The sequence below is a fragment of the Rhinoderma darwinii genome, chromosome 8, assembly GCF_050947455.1.
Source record: "Rhinoderma darwinii isolate aRhiDar2 chromosome 8, aRhiDar2.hap1, whole genome shotgun sequence".
Taxonomy (NCBI): Eukaryota; Metazoa; Chordata; class Amphibia; order Anura; family Rhinodermatidae; genus Rhinoderma; species Rhinoderma darwinii.
The window spans coordinates 30,565,904-30,582,304 of NC_134694.1; positions in this window are offsets into that span (position 1 = coordinate 30,565,904).

The following is a 16,401-nucleotide window of genomic DNA, read 5'->3' on the forward strand; positions in this document are numbered from 1 at the left end:
GTCTTGTATTGTAAATTTCCCCATTAAATTCAATGGGAGGTATAACCTGCAACAAAGTCATGTGTTGCGGTAGAAATGCTGCGATTCCACTTCAAAAATGTCAAATGAAAAAAAAAGCTAATACTCCCGTCCGTAGTCATAGCGACGCTTCCCTCTCTTCTGAGCGTAGCCTGGCCTCCTGGGATAACTATGGCTCGCCCGAAAAACTGCACCAAACTTTGGTGCAATTTTTCAGGTGGAATTTCCATGACAGATACTCTGTGTAGTTTTATGCAGTTTATCCGCCCTGTGTGTTCCTACCCTTATAATCAAGTTGCTCTCCTCCACAAAAATGACCTCTAAAGAATACTTTCTCCACCATACAGAACATTTGCAGCTATTACACCACAAAATAAACTATACAGAATTCCCCTCCCCCACAAAATCGATCTATAAATAATCCCCATAGACTCCTATAGCATTTAGAGCATTGTCCCCTCCCCCACAAAATCGATCTATAAAGAATCCCCACACACAAAGCACTTATAACCAAGTCTCCTCTCCCCCACAAAATCGATCTACGCAAAAAAAACATACTCTAACGCCTCATGCACACGACCGTGTGCGCCAGCCGAGTCCCGTTAGTGATCCGAGGAAAGATAGAACATGTCCTATCTTTCCTCGGATCGGAGACTTGGATCATTTTTCATGGACCCGATTTACCCGCTAAAGTGAATGGGTCCGTGAAGCCTATCGGGTGCCACTGGGATGCCGTCAAAAACGGCCCGAGTAGCACAACGGTCGTGTGCATGAGGCGTTACACATAATTTATAGATTAGTCTTTTCTCCTCCCTCAAACAGCACATAAATTAAGAAAGATTAAACTAAAGCTGCTGCTCTTACCAGACTCTGGAGGTCCGTGGAGGAGTCTTCACTGTGGCAGCAGCAGAGCAGGGAGGAGCTGCTGGAGGCGATGAGTCTGAGTGGCTATGCAGGACAGTCTGTGCTGATTGACGGAGCAGACAGAGGCCCCTGCTGCTCCACCAATCAATGCTCACTTCACACTGCTGTGGAGAGGAAGGAACATTTCTCCTCTTTAATGTGTGGCCCATACATGAACCCCGTCCCTCGTCCCCTTTTTACTTGTTAGTTCCGAAGAGAGCAAGGCAGGGGGTTGTAAAAAAATTTTTTTTATATCAAATATGTATTACTCATTTGGCGCCGCCCCTCGCAAGGAGCCGCCCTAGCACTGCTGAGTCGTCGGGCCAGGGCAGCTGCTGAGTTGCCAGGCCCAGGTGCCACAAGCAGGGGAAGAGAGCCAGTGCAGCACCCCCTTCCACCTGCTGGAGTGATGCACCCTGTGCAATGGGTCACACACCCCTAAGGCAGGCCCTATCGACTGGGCCCTGTGCAGCAGCACAGGTTGCACCTATTGTATGTCTGCCTCTGCTTTTGTTACCTCCCAGTGATTTTATGACAGAAAGATGGCCGCTCTACATAAAATGTCCTACTAGACATTATGTATTGGTCACTAAGTATATCGCTAGTGAATCATCCAATAGTCTGGAAATTCCAATTATCCATCTGTCTTAGGACTTTGACTGTAATATGTAACTCACCTTAAAATCTAATGTATAGGTGACTTCCAGCATTCCAGCAACCTTTATGCTATTGTTTACTCTATGGAAAAAAGTCAAGCAAATAAATGTCTGTTTGCAGCTCAGTCCATAAAAAAGCAAAAAATGATGTAAAAACCAGGAAACAGGAACAAACTCCCTCCCCCCAAGAGATGTGAAAATCGTAAGGGACGAAACATCTATTCTGGCTATTAATGTATGTGAGCATGCTGGTATTCAGATAAGCAGAAAATGAAAATTTGTAAAACTTTAGAGTTGTTTATTTCGCCAGTTGGAAGTCTGGAGTGTGGAAAGAACAGTTTCGCTTATGTAGAAAATTTGCAGTAATAGCAGCAGTAATAGTGACAAGAGCAGTTATAATGGCAGGGACTTGGCAGGAAAAAAAGATGTGTCCTGTAAGATTCTTCTATACTAACTAAATGGAGTCTGGCGTTTAACACAACATATTATAGGTTATTCTAAAACTAAATTAATCATATGCAGAGCTACCAATAGTCTAAACTAACAGAATGCAGTAACATAATATCTCTCTGACATCATATACAATTTTTTTCTTTTTATAATCTTTAAAAAAATTATGTAGTTGCTGTATACGGCTTCATGCGGAGGTTGACGTTTAGGGTATGTTCACACGGCCAAATTTCAGACGTATACGAGGCGTATTATGCCTCGTTTTACGTCTGAAAATACGTCGGCAAACATCTGCCCATTCATTTGAATGGGTTTGCCGACGTACTGTGCAGACGACCTGTTATTTACACATCTTCGTTTGACAGCTGTCAAACGACGACGCGTAAAAATACAGCCTCGTCAAAAGAAGTGCAGGACACTTCTTTGGACGTTTTTGGAGCTGTTTTCTCATAGATTCCAATGAAAACAGCTCCAAAAACGGACGTAAAAAACGCCGCGAAAACGGCGTGAAAACGCCGCGAAAAATGCGAGTTGGTAAAAAATGTCTGAAAAGCAGGGTCTGTTTTCCCTTGAAAACAGCTCTGGATTTTCAGACGTTTTTGTTGACTACGTGTGAACATACCCTCAGGGTATGTTGTTCACATGGCAGATTTGTTGTTCAAATTGCTGCGACTGAAAATCCATTCCAAACATCTGAATAGGGTTGTTTCTGCAGCATGTGCATGGATCATCTCAGATTGTCATGATGACCAAACCACTAGATCACAAAAGATACATTACTAGTTGATCACCAGTGAATGGACACTCTGCCATAACTGCATCGCCGTGCCATTACTGCATTGCCGTGCCATTACTGCAACCCAGTGCCATTATTGCATCACTGTGCCATTACTGCATCGCCGTACCATTACTGCATCACTGTGCCATTACTGAATCGCAGTGCCATTATTGCTTCACTCTGCTATTACTGCATCACTGTGCCATTACTGCATCACTGTGCCATTACTGCATCACTCTGCCATTACTGCATCGCTGTGCCATTACTGCATCGCTGTGCCATTACTGCATCGCTGTGCCATTACTGCATCCCTGTGCCATTACTGCATCCCTGTGCCATTACTGCATCACTGTGCCATTACTGCATACCCTCAATGTCCTATTGTCCTAAACAAGAACCTCTTATGAAGCCATCTCATCATACTTTTATAGGCCTCAAAGCCATGGAGGCCTTTATAGGAACTTCTTCACTCAGTGTTTTTTTTTTCCCAGCGTTTTAAAAAGCATGAAAAAAAGAGGTGGTTTTTTTAAATGGCGTAATCGATATGCGTGTTTGGTGACGTTTTCTACTTAATGTAAATTTATGTAGAGTATACAAAAGGCATAAACGCAAAAAAAGATGCCATAAAAGGCTATGCTTGTTTATTTCTGTTAGGCCTCGTTTACACGAGCGTGATATACATGCGTGCGTGCGACGTGCGTGCTTTTCACGCGTGTCGTACGCACCTATATTAGTCTATGGGGCAGTGCAGACAGTCCGTGAGTTTTTCTCAGCGTGAGTCCGCTGAAAAAAACTCACGACATGTCCTATCTTTGTGCGCTGTTCGCGCATCACGCACCCATTGAAGTCAATGGGTGCGTGAAAACCACGCATGCCGCACGGAAGCACTTCCGTGCGGACTGCGTGATTCGCGCAACAGCTGTCAAACTCTGAATGTAAACAGAAAAGCACCACGTGCTTTTCTGTTTACAAACATCCAAACGGAGTGTCATAATGATGCCGGCTTCGAGAAAATCTCGCAGCCGCGCATCATACGCTGATGACACACGCAGCTGTTAAGTGCCTTTTGCGCATGCAAAACGCAGCGTTTTTTGCGTGCTCAAAACGCACACGCTCGTGTAAATCAGGCCTTACTTACATTGGATATAAAAAGTCTACACACACCGCTGTTAAAATGCCAGGTTTTTGTCATGTTACAAAATTAGTCCAAATTGAATAATTTCAGAACTTTTTCCACCTTCAGGCTACATTCACTCAACAGTGAAAAAACGGCCGTGTGACAGACGTTTTTTGAACGTCCGTCACACAGCCGTTTTCAAAACAATGATGTTCTATGGGTGTATTCACTCGGCCGTTTTTTTAAATATGTCAGACATGTTTTCACGGCCAGACGGCCCCCATGGAAGTCAATGGAACAGTTTTTAACGGCCGTCAATACATGTAACAACCCTTAAAAATTGATGTGTGACATGAGGACTCAAGAGGCAAGAAAACTATTGGTTCCCTTGCTGTCTATCGGCGGCGCGATAATGCTGAATGCCCTACACACTCACTGATGCAGCGCCATCTTCTTCAGGTATGGTCTCTAGTATTCACGGGTTCTGCAATGGCAACGCGATGACATAATCGCGCCGCCTTCACAGAACAGGCAGGCTATGTGGCATCATCTATAGGGGGTCTGTGTGGCATCATTGACAGTGAGGCTGTGTGGCATCGTCTACATTGGCGCTGTGTGGCATCATCTACAGGGGGGGCTGTGCGGCAACATGTACAGGGGAGCTGTGTGGCATCATCTACAGGAAGCTGTGCGGCATCATCTACACGGAAGCTGTGTGGCATCATCTACAGGAGGCTGTGCGGCATCATCTACACGGAAGCTGTGTGGCATCATCTACAGGGAGGCAGTGTGACATCATATACGGGAAGGCTGTGTGGCATCATATACAGGGGGCTGTGTGGCATCATATACAGGGGGACTGTGTGGCATCATATACAGGGGGGGCTGCATGGCATCTACATGGAGGCTGTAATTAGTGTCTAGGTGAACATGTGACCTTCTTTTGGGTGTTTTCAGGGGGTTGGGACAAAAAAAGCCTGACCAATGAAATTCATCCGTTTTTTTAACGGCCGTGAAAAACGGATGCAAAACGGATGTCAGCGGACATTAAAAATGGACAGACGGACTGGAAATGAATGAAAATTTGGAGTCACACTGATGCAAAATGTCCATGAAAAACTGACAGTTGATCCGTTTTTAATGGCCATTTTTTTCTACTGTCATGTGAATGTAGCCTTAGGCGATATTTACACGACAATGAAAAAAAATGGCCCTGTCTGGGCTCTGGCTGGGCCATTCCAAAACTTTGATCTTCTTCTGGTGAAGCCATTCTTTTGTTGATTTAGAGGTATGCTTTGGGTCGTTGTCGTGCTGAAATTCCTCTTCATCTTCTGCTTTTTAGCAGAGGCCTGCAGGTATGGTGCCTATATTGAATGATATTTGGAACTGCATAAGGGTATGTGCACACACAAAATCAAAAACAGCTGAAAATAATATGGAGCTGTTGTCAAGGGAAAACAGCTCCTGATTTTCAGCCTTTTTTTAGCCACTCGCTTTTTTCGCAGCGTTTTTTACGGTCATTTTTAGAGCTGTTTTTCCATAGAGTCGATGAAAAACAGCTCAAGAACTGACATGCACTTCTCTTTCGCGGCCGTTTTACACGCTGTTTTCCGAAAATGAGGCATAGAAAAACACCTTGTCGGAACAGAACGCTGTATTTCCCATTGAAATCAATGGGCATGTGTTTGTAGGCGTTCTGCTTTTGGCAGACTTGATATAGGTCTTAGATGTTTTTTTTTTGTAAGAAAAGGCTTCCATCTTGCCACCCTACCCCACAGCCCAGACATATGAAGAATACAGGAGATTGTTGTCACCTGCACTACACAACCAGTACCTGCCAAAAAGTCCTGCAGCTCCTTTAATGTTGCTGAGGGCCTCTTGGTAGCCTCCCGGACCAATTTTCGTCTTGTCTTTTCATCACGTTTTGAGGGACGTCCAGTTCTTGGTAATGTCACTGTTGTGCCAAATGTAATCCACTTCTTGATGACCGTCTTCACTGTGTTACATGGTATATCTAATGGCGTGAAAATTTTTTGGTACCCTTCTTGAGACTGATGCCTTTATAAATTAGATCCCTTTGATGTGTTGCAAGCTCTTTACGGACCATGGCTTTTGCTGTCACATGCAACAAAGAAAATGTCAGGAAAATCCTAATAGAACAGCTGAACTTTATATGGGTACTCAGAATCGCTGTAAATAATGGCAGGTGTGTACTGACTACTATTTAACATGAGTTTAAATGTGATTGGCTAATTCTAAACACAACCACATCTCCAATTCTAAGAGGGTGCTCACACTTATGCGACCACATAATTGTAGTTTTGTTATTTTTATTTTCTCCTCTAAATTATTTCAGTTTGTTTTTCAATGGAATTGTACAGAATATGGGTCCCAATAAAGGGGGAAAAAGTTCTGAAATGATTCATCTTGTAGTGATTTTTTGATATGACAAAAACCTAACATTTTAACAAGGGTGTGTAGATTTTTATATCCACTGTATATAGCGCCAACATATTCCACAGCGCTTTACAGTGGTCTTCTTTTACTGTCCCCATCGGGGCTCACAATCTAAGTTCCCTATCCGTATGTTTTTTGGGCATGGGAGGAAACACACGCAAACACCATGCAGATGTTGTCCCATTTGAACCCGGGATGCCAGCGCTGCAAGGCAATAGTGCTAACCATTGAGCCACCATGCATTTTTACTATGGACTTTAACCTCTTAATGACATGCCACGTACATGTACGTGACAGCCGTTAAGGAGAACAGGTTTAGGGTATGTGCGCACGGTAGCAGGCTTTTACGTCTGAAATGACAGACTGTTTTCAGGAGAAAACAGCTGCCTCGTTTCAGACGTATTTGCTCCTCCTCGCATTTTGCGAGGCTTCTCTGACGCTCGTAAATTTTGAGCTGCTCTTCATTGAGTTCAATGAAGAACGGCTCAAATTACGTCTGAAAGAAGTGTCCTGCACTTCTTTTGACGAGGCTGTATTTTTACGCGTCGTCGTTTGACAGCTGTCAAACGACGACGCGTAAATGACAGGTTATCTGCACAGTACGTCGGCAAACCCATTCAAATGAATGGGCAGATTTTTGCCGACGTATTGTAGCCTTATTTTCAGATGTAAAACGAGGCATAATACGCCTCATTTACGTCTGAAAATAGGTCGTGTGAACTCAGCCTAAGCCAACTATATACTGAGCAGGTGTCAGCTGTGTAATACAGTCGACACCTCACTGCAAGGGGTGGATTCATAGATCACTTTGATTCCGCCCATGTAACCTCTTAAATGCAGGGGTCAATGGTGACCGAAGCAATTAAATCGTTAGAATAAGGGGGCAGCTCCCTCCGGCATGCTATGCGATCACAGGATGCTGATGGTCGTCATGGCAGCCTGGGGGCCTAATGAAGGCCCCCAAGTCTGCCATCTTTGTACGCCTATTAAGCCCAGCCTGTGCAGCTGGTTAAAGTCCCCTAAAGGGACTACTAGAAAAAAAACATTATAAGGTTTTTTTAATGTACCAAAAAAAAATATTAACAGTTCAAAAAACCCCCCTTTTCCAATCTTTTCCCTAATTAATGTTAAAAACACGTAACTGGTTTCGCATCGTCCATAAAAGTCTGAACTACTACAATATAATGTTATTTAACACGCTCAGTGAACGCCGTAAAAAAATAAAAATAAAAACGCCCAAACGGCAGTTTTTTGGTCACCTTAGCTCCCCCCAAAAAATGGAATAAAAAGTGATCATAAAGTCGCATGTACTCCAAAAATGTTCTACAAAAAACACTACAGCTCACCCCACAAAAAATAAGCTATCACCACGAAATAACAGAAAGTCATGGCTTTCAGAATGTGGTGATGATCTTGTTTTTAACAAATAGTTTTTTTTAATAAAAGTGGTAAAACATAAAAAAACATGGAAATTTGGTATCACCGTAATCGTATCAACCAGTAGAACAAAGTGAACATGTAGGTTTTACCCCACGGTGAACGCTGTACAAACGAAATACCCCCAAAATTTGTCGCAATCACTGTTTTTTGCCCATTTCTCACCATAGACTCATGCAATGTCAAACTTTATTGAATTTAAAGTGCCTTGCAATGCTTCTTTGCTTACAGAGCATTTTAACTGCAATCTCCCACATTATTTCCAAAATAGCTTAATATGGGTACTCCCAGCAATGAGACTCCTCTGATCGGCTTCACTTTGGGGGACTATTAATTTTTCATTTTCATTGTAAAACCACATTTTAATACCATAATTGGGAAAATATATCTTCCAATGATTATGCAGGATTTTTCCAGGTACCTGGTTTACTCCCACGCTCCACAAATATTGTATATTCATATGTAATTACCTTTGTATGAAATTGGCCTTCGTGTGTGTATGTCAGATAGGGAAACTACATTGTGAGCCCCATTGGGATTAGGTAGAAAATACATATATATACACTGTGTACAGGACTGCGGCAAATGATGCTAAATATTGGAAAGAAAGGATATAATCTCTATAAGGTATTGTTTTTCCAATGATTTGTACTGTACATGGTAGTCATACCCGTGTTCACTAAATATTTATGATTAATACTTCAACCTGACATTGACTCCAAATGAAATAGCTATTTTGTTAAATTGCATTACTTTTATACGTAGAGACAAATTCATTATGCTAACTGGATTTCAGAGAAAAATAGAAATTTAGAATAAAAGAATTATTAGAATGAACAAATGAAATGTTCAAAGAAGCTAACAGATAAAAAAAAACAAAAAAAAAAATCATTTTGCTGATCTGGGGAATCATATAAAGTTATAAACTTCATAGAAGAAAACCTCAAACTAAATATTTAATCTTCCCTCTACTCTTATAATATCATACAAGGCAGAAATCAATGATTAAGGTATGTCTTTTTGTACCTACAAAGCTTTAAAAGCAAATATAATACAATACTTAAATAACAGTCACTTTTTGTTTTTATATAAAATATTTTCAGAAATATATAAACGTAGAGTTAAAAATGTAATTTCCCACAAAGGACGTCCTTCAAGAGAGCGGCTTCGGGAGTCATCCTCGGCAACTGGATCTCCCTTCCTGACGCAACATCTTAAGGCTACTAGATTGTGACACTACCACTTTCAGTTTTCTAATGAATTATTTTTCATTGTATTGCTAAGGTCAGAATATAATCAATGTGTTAGATGTTGTAGACTTTTGGAAGCGATTGACATCTCTTAGATCTAGTGCAGATCACAACTGCACTTAATACTATTAAATGAGCTGTCTGCAGGGCCGGACTGGGACTTAAAGAGGCTCTGTCACCAGATTTTGCAACCCCTATCTGCTATTACAGCAGATAGGCGCTGCCATGTAGATTACAGTAACGTTTTTATTTTTAAAAAACGAGCATTTTTGGCCAAGTTATGACCATTTTTGTAGTTATGCAAATGAGGCTTGCAAAAGTCCAAGTGGGTGTGTTTAAAAGTAAAAGTCCAAGTGGGCGTGTATTATGTGCGTACATCGGGGCGTTTTTAATACTTTTACTAGCTAGGCGTTCTGATGAGAAGTATCATCCACTTCTCTTCAGAACGCCCAGCTTCTGCCAGATCACGCTGTGACGTCACTCACAGGTCCTGCATCGTGTCGGCACCAGAGGCTACAGTTGATTCTGCAGCAGCATCAGCGTTTGCAGGTAAGTAGCTACATCGACTTACCTGCTAACGCGGATGCTGCTGCCGAATCAACTGAAGCCTCTGGTGCCGATGTGTCCTCGCTCGTCTGACACGATGCAGGACCTGTGAGTGACGTCACAGCGTGATCTGGCAGAAGCTGGGCGTTCTGAAGAGAAGTGGATGATACTTCTCATCAGAACGCCCAGCTAGTAAAAGTATTAAAAACGCCCCGATGTACGCACATAATACACGCCCACTTGGACTTTTACTTTTAAACACACCCACTTGGACTTTTGCAAGCCTCATTTGCATAACTACAAAAATGGTCATAACTTGGCCAAAAATGCTCGTTTTTTAAAAATAAAAACGTTACTGTAATCTACATTGCAGCACCGATCTGCTGCAATAGCAGATAGGGGCTGCAAAATCTGGTGACAGAGCCTCTTTAAAATCAGCCCTGTCATTTGTAAGTACACAGGCTCACCTCAGGCCTACGCAGTGTTGCGCTGGAGTGCATGGGACCACCTTTCAGCTATACAAGACATGGGGAGAGTTATTAAAACAGGTGTAAAGGAAAAGAGGAATAGTTCCTGATAGCTCCAACTCCAACAAATCCACTGCTTTTCCATGAGAATAATGAACATGCTCGTTATTCTAGAGGATTTCTTTTTTTTTGCTAAAAAAATCAAGCAGACTCATTTCCGCTGCAAGTGAATGGGGTATAAAATAGCCCATTCACTTGTAATGGATGCAGCATGTTAGTGGATTTGAAAGGGATTTAGGTGTGGAATCAGGGACTTCATCCTAATCAAATCCTGATTGCGTGATCATGGCCTAATACTGACGTATAAAGATAGAAGAGGCTGGACGCAGCTGCAGGCTTGAGGGAAGCCGACATGACCGTCCTGGTAGGGAAAGGGTTAATGTTAAGAGGTGAGGGAAAGGTGAAGGAGCTGAAGGAGGGACGGGGAGGAGCTAGGGGGGACGGGGGGGCCGTTACTGCGCTTCCCGCTGTTTCTCGGCATTGAGCCGGAAGCAGCGGGAGGAGTAATACACAAGAAGCAAAGCTCCCCGTTGCCCGGCTTTTTAGTATGGCAGAGGCCCTGATTTTAGAGCGGCTGCGTGCCGCTGCTGTGCACCACGGTCCCGGATGGCTGGAGGAGACCGTGGCTGCATTAACGCGGATCCCGGACGCCGTTTCGCCACGTCGGGCACGGCGTTCGGGGTCTGTTGTAAGGGACAGGCTCCCCTCCCCCGGCCCCCCTACGAGCATGGCTATGGCGGCGGGGGGGGAGTCGGCAACAACCGCTCCTGCGCTGGGCAGGCAGAGAGCGGTAGCAGGGGTGACGGCGATGCAGGCTGTGTCGACCCGTCCCTCTCGGCGGTCCCGACCTCCAGAGCGCCTGAGTCCGGAGGTAGTCCCGCGGACACGGCGTCGCAGAGGGAGCCCGATCCCGGACGCTGCAGGCCAGGCAGCTGGGAGGACCGCCCCTTCCCAGGCCCTGCGTCCTGGCAGGAATCCCAGGCCGCGACGGGGTCCGGCGGTAAGCAGGGAGTCGCAGGCCGGGCTCCCTGTCACCCCTCCCCCATCAGATGGAAGATGTCGAGAGCAAGGTACGGCCGCCCCGCATGGTGATGTTCCGGCCAGGGGGCAGGCTTCGTCAGGATCGTCTAGACGGACGACTAGATCTGCAGCGACGTCGAGGCAACAGGTCCGGTCGGAAGTCTGGGTCCCGGCGGTCGGGCGGCAGGTTGCCGGCCCATCGGTCAGCGCGTCCTCATCCCCTTTCCGAAGAGGTCGTTGGGAGGGACAGTCGTCGGCGAGAGAAGAACTGGAGGAAGGTGAACTGGACGTCTATCGTCGAGGTCAGGATGGTCCGGCTGACGGGAACACAGCGCCTGTGCAGCCCGGTGAGTGTATAACTCCATTATTGTCTTATCCAGCGATTTTTATGTCGGGTGTCGGCGGGGGGGCTGCTAGCATAGCATCGGGGGCCGGTAGTGGCGCGGGCGGACGCGACGGAGCGGGTTTGGCAGATTTAGTGGGTTGCTTACGGGAGCTGGTGGGGCGCCTGGATAGGGCCGCGGCGCCGGTAGTAACGGAAGTGTCCCCTGCGGTAGTTTGGGAAGGCCCCAGGGAAGTGGGATCGTTGCAGGCGCGTCCTGTGGTGGCGGTTAGAGAGGCGGTCGCGGTGTCGGTGCAGACTGAGGCACAGAAGGACGGCGATCGAGTGCGCATGGACGATCGTGCTCGGGGGGAGGTGTATGTTTGTTTTGAGGGTCCGTTGGGGGCGCATTTAAAGCAGGAGGTGCGTGATCGGATCTGGAAAGATGAATATGTTGAAATTTTTTCTCTCTTGCCGCTGGCTAAATTCAATTTGGATAAGAGCAAGCGGGATGAGAGTAAAAAGGACGAGGAGGAACGGCGGCGGTATAGGCTTATCCCGCAGACGTTCGTTAATTGGTCGCAGGCGTTCGCCATATTGGCTAGTGTGATAGGGGAAAAGGCGCCGGAAAATTGTTCGGCGTTATTTTGTTATTTTGATGCTATTGGGGAGGCTCATAGGGCGTATGGGGGTCAGGCGTGGCTGCGATATGATGAGCAATTCCGTCAGCGGAAGGCGGTTCGGCCGGCGATTCGGTGGGACCAGAAGGATATTGCTCTCTGGTTACGGGTTACGGCTCCGGTTAGGCAGCCCTTTCCCGGGAGCGGTGGCCAGGGAGGCCAGACTAGTCAGAGTGGACCAAGCGGCGGGGGAAAGGCGGGGTTTTGCTGGCAATTCAATGAAGGCCAGTGCAAGTTCGGGGCCACGTGCAAGTTCAAGCACGTGTGCTCCGAGTGTAATGGGGCATCACACGGGGCGGCAAAATGTCTGCGGAAAAAGAGGTCCGGGAACCAGCACGGGGCTGGTCAAGGGGGTGTCGCCGGTGAGGGTGGAAAGGATGGCCCCTTATCTAAATGAGTATCCGGATAGGGCGGCAGCTAAGTTGCTTTATGAAGGGTTTAGTGTTGGTTTTGTTATTCCTCCGCCTCCTTATGAGGTTCCGGTTACGCGGAGAAATTTAAAATCGGCTTACTTGCATGCGGAAGTCGTGTCGGAAAAGTTGTTAAAAGAAGTTTCGTTGGGGCGCATGTCGGGGCCATTTGTGGAGTCGCCGGTGAAAGATTTAGTTGTGTCCCCTTTGGGTATTGTCCCTAAACGCGAGCCCGGAAAGTTTCGTTTGATTCAACATTTATCGTATCCCAAAGGTTCGTCGGTAAATGACGGGATTGATCACGAGTTGTGTTCCGTAGTTTATACCTCATTCGATAAGGCGGTGGGGTTAGTGCGGGCTGCGGGTCCGGGGGCGCTGCTAGCAAAAACCGACATCGAGGCGGCGTTCAGGTTGTTGCCGGTGCATCCAGAAAGCCAACGGCTGTTGGGTTGTTTTTGGAATGGGGCCTTTTACGTGGATCGGTGCCTTCCGATGGGGTGTTCTCTTTCTTGTGCATACTTCGAGGCGTTTAGTAGCTTCGTGGAGTGGGTAACGAGGGGAGTATCCGGGGTCGATTCGTTGATCCATTACTTAGATGATTTTTTGTGCGTTGGCCCGGGGGGTTCGCCGGTTTGCGGTAACTTGCTTCATGCCCTGCAGAAGGTGGCGAGGGATTTTGGGATCCCTTTGGCGCCGGAAAAAACGGAGGGCCCGGTAGCGACGATTTGTTTCTTGGGAATCGAAATTGACTCGGTGGCAATGGAGTGTCGGCTCCCGGCGGATAAGTTGGGTGCTTTGAGGCTGGAGGTGCGACGGGCTTGTAGAAGGAAGAAAATGTCGCTGAGGGAGCTTCAGTCGCTGCTGGGGAAGTTGAATTTCGCCTGCCGGATTATGCCGATGGGGAGGGTGTTTGGTAGAAGGTTGGCGGCGGCAACGGCGGGAGTGCGGGCGCCGCATCATTTTGTGAGGCTCAAGGAGGAGCACCGAGCTGATCTTCAGGTTTGGGATGACTTCTTGGGCCAGTACAATGGTCGCTCGCTATGGATGGCCCCAGCGCAGGATACGAGTGATCTGAATATTTTCACGGATGCGGCTGGGGCGGGTGGCTTTGGAGCTTACGGGGGAGGTCCGTGGTGCGCAGGTCAATGGCCGGCTAGCTGGGTGTCCAGTGGATTGACGCGGAATCTGGCCCTGCTCGAGCTGTTTCCCATCGTGGTGGCGGCTACCATTTGGGGGGACAGGCTCAGGGATAAGAAGGTCCGTTTTTACTGCGACAACATGGGGGTGGTGCTTGCCATTAATAACATCACGGCGTCCTCTCCTCCGGTAGTTCAATTGTTGCGACATTTAGTGTTGGTGTGTTTGTCGCTGAACGCGTGGGTGGTGGCGGTGCATGTCCCGGGTGTACGGAATTGTGTTGCTGATGCTCTTTCTCGCTCGCAGTGGGACCGGTTTCGGCAATTGGCCCCGGGAGCGGAACGTCTCGGTTTGGCGTGTCCGGATCATCTATGGGATCTGGTATCGGTCCCGTAGAGCAGCTGAGTTGCGGGGCTTGCGGGATGTATCGAAGGAATTTCTGGTATCGCAGGCTTTGAAGGGGTTGCGCAGAGGTAGGGTGGAGGCGGATAGTAGAAGGCCGGTGTCGTTTGCTTTGCTGGGCTTGTTGGGCGGTTCATTGGCATCGGTATGTCGTTCTTCAGATGAAATGGATTTGTTTCGGTTGGCTTTCTCGTTGGCGTTCTTCGGAGCATTTAGAATAGGTGAGTTGGTGTCGCCAAGTACTAAACAGGCAGGGGGGCTGAGATCTGGGGAGGTGAGCCTTTTTGCAGATCGGTTGGAGGTATGGTTGCGTAGATCAAAAACTGACCAATTAGGGAAGGGAAAACTGATAGTTTTGTTCGCTCTCCCGGGGTCGGTCATGTGCCCAGTAGAGTGCATGCGGGGTTTTACAAAAAACAGGGGGTCTCCAGATTTGCCTTTGTTACGTCATGTGGACGGGTCGTTCTTGTCCAGGTTTCAGTTTGGAGCTGTTTTTAAAAAATGTTTGACGGCGGTTGGGGTTGCGGCAGGCTCATATTCATCTCATTCCTTCCGGATTGGCGCAGCAACGGAAGCAGGGCGCTGGGGGTTGGATGATGAGGGGGTGAGGCGTATTGGTCGTTGGGAGTCAAAAAGGTTTAAGTCCTATGTCCGCCCCCATATGTTGTAATTTTGTTGTTTATGCTTGCAAATGTTATATGGTGGTGCCTAACTGTGTTTTCCGTTTCAGATTCGCCTCCTTGTCTGGTGTGGTTGATGGGTCATTCGTACGTGCACTGGGGGGCTTTGAGGGCGGACGTCCGCCCGGATGGTCGCCAGTTGCGCATTCCGCGACAGGATGCGGTTGTGCATTGGCTGGGGTTTAGAGGTATGTCGTGGAACAGGGTGTTGGCGGAATTCCAGACATATGTGCGGCTTGATAGGGTTCCGGAGGTTTTAGTGTTGCACGTGGGTGGGAATGACTTAGGAGTCCGCCCTTTTCGTGAGTTGGTGCGGGATATCAAACATGATTTGTTGTGTTTGTGGGTATCTTATCCCAAGTTGGTGGTAGTGTGGTCGGACATAGTCCCAAGGAAGCATTGGCGGTTAGCTAGATCGGTGGAGAGAGTCAATAAGGCTCGGATAAAAGTTAACCGGGCGGTGTCCCGTTTTGTGGCAAAGAACGGGGGCATTTGCGTGAGGCATAGGGATTTGGAGTCAGGATTGGGGAATTTCTGGAGGAGTGACGGGGTTCATCTGACCGAGGTTGGCATTGATATTTGGAGCTTGGCTATAGCAGAAGGCATAGAAAGGGCGGTGGTGGTGTGGAGGAACTCACAGGCTTAAGGTGGTCAAGGCCTGTTTCGCGGTGGCGGGGGGAGTCCTTGAGGCCAGTCAGTACAAAATGGTGGGGGGGTCGCATCGGGGGTATGCGTCCCCCAAAAAAGGTACATGGTTGAAGACTTCATCGGGTGTTATCCCTTTGAAGTGGTCTTCTGGTAGAAGGTATGTCACTTGAAGGCTTCATCGGGTGTTATCCCTTTGAAGTGGACTTCTAGTGGTCGGTATATCACTTGAGGGCTTCAACGGGTGTTATCCCCTTGAAGTGGACTTCTAGTGGTTGGAGCCATCTGCAGAGGTGAACGGTGCTTCCGAGCTGGTTTACGGCTGGAGGTAATTAGTGGTTTGCAGATGGCTAATTCGGTGTGTTCTTGAAAGGAACATCTGAAGGGGCTTCAAGGACTTCCTCTGCTCGGGTTAATGTTAACGTTTAATTGTTATTTATGATTCTGACCCATGTTGGGTCATGTGAATTATTAGGAGGAATTCTCTGGTGGATTCCTAACTAGTTATCCGAATGTTTCGGATTTAAATTGTTTTTATAAAACTGTGAAATTAATAAACGGCTGCTGTGGCCATTTCACATCCAACCTCGGTGTCATGTGTCGTTACTAAATGGGGGTGGGGGATAGTATGGTTTAAGGTTAACACACGACTCTACCTAGGCAGGTCAAGAAGAGGCTGGACGCAGCTGCAGGCTTGAGGGAAGCCGACATGACCGTCCTGGTAGGGAAAGGGTTAATGTTAAGAGGTGAGGGAAAGGTGAAGGAGCTGAAGGAGGGACGGGGAGGAGCTAGGGGGGACGGGGGGGCCGTTACTGCGCTTCCCGCTGTTTCTCGGCATTGAGCCGGAAGCAGCGGGAGGAGTAATACACAAGAAGCAAAGCTCCCACCCTCCCACCCTTGTTTTGTTACTCCTTAGGTCTTCTGTACGTCCGTATATGAGCGTTGTGTTTTATTTTGTGTGTTTAT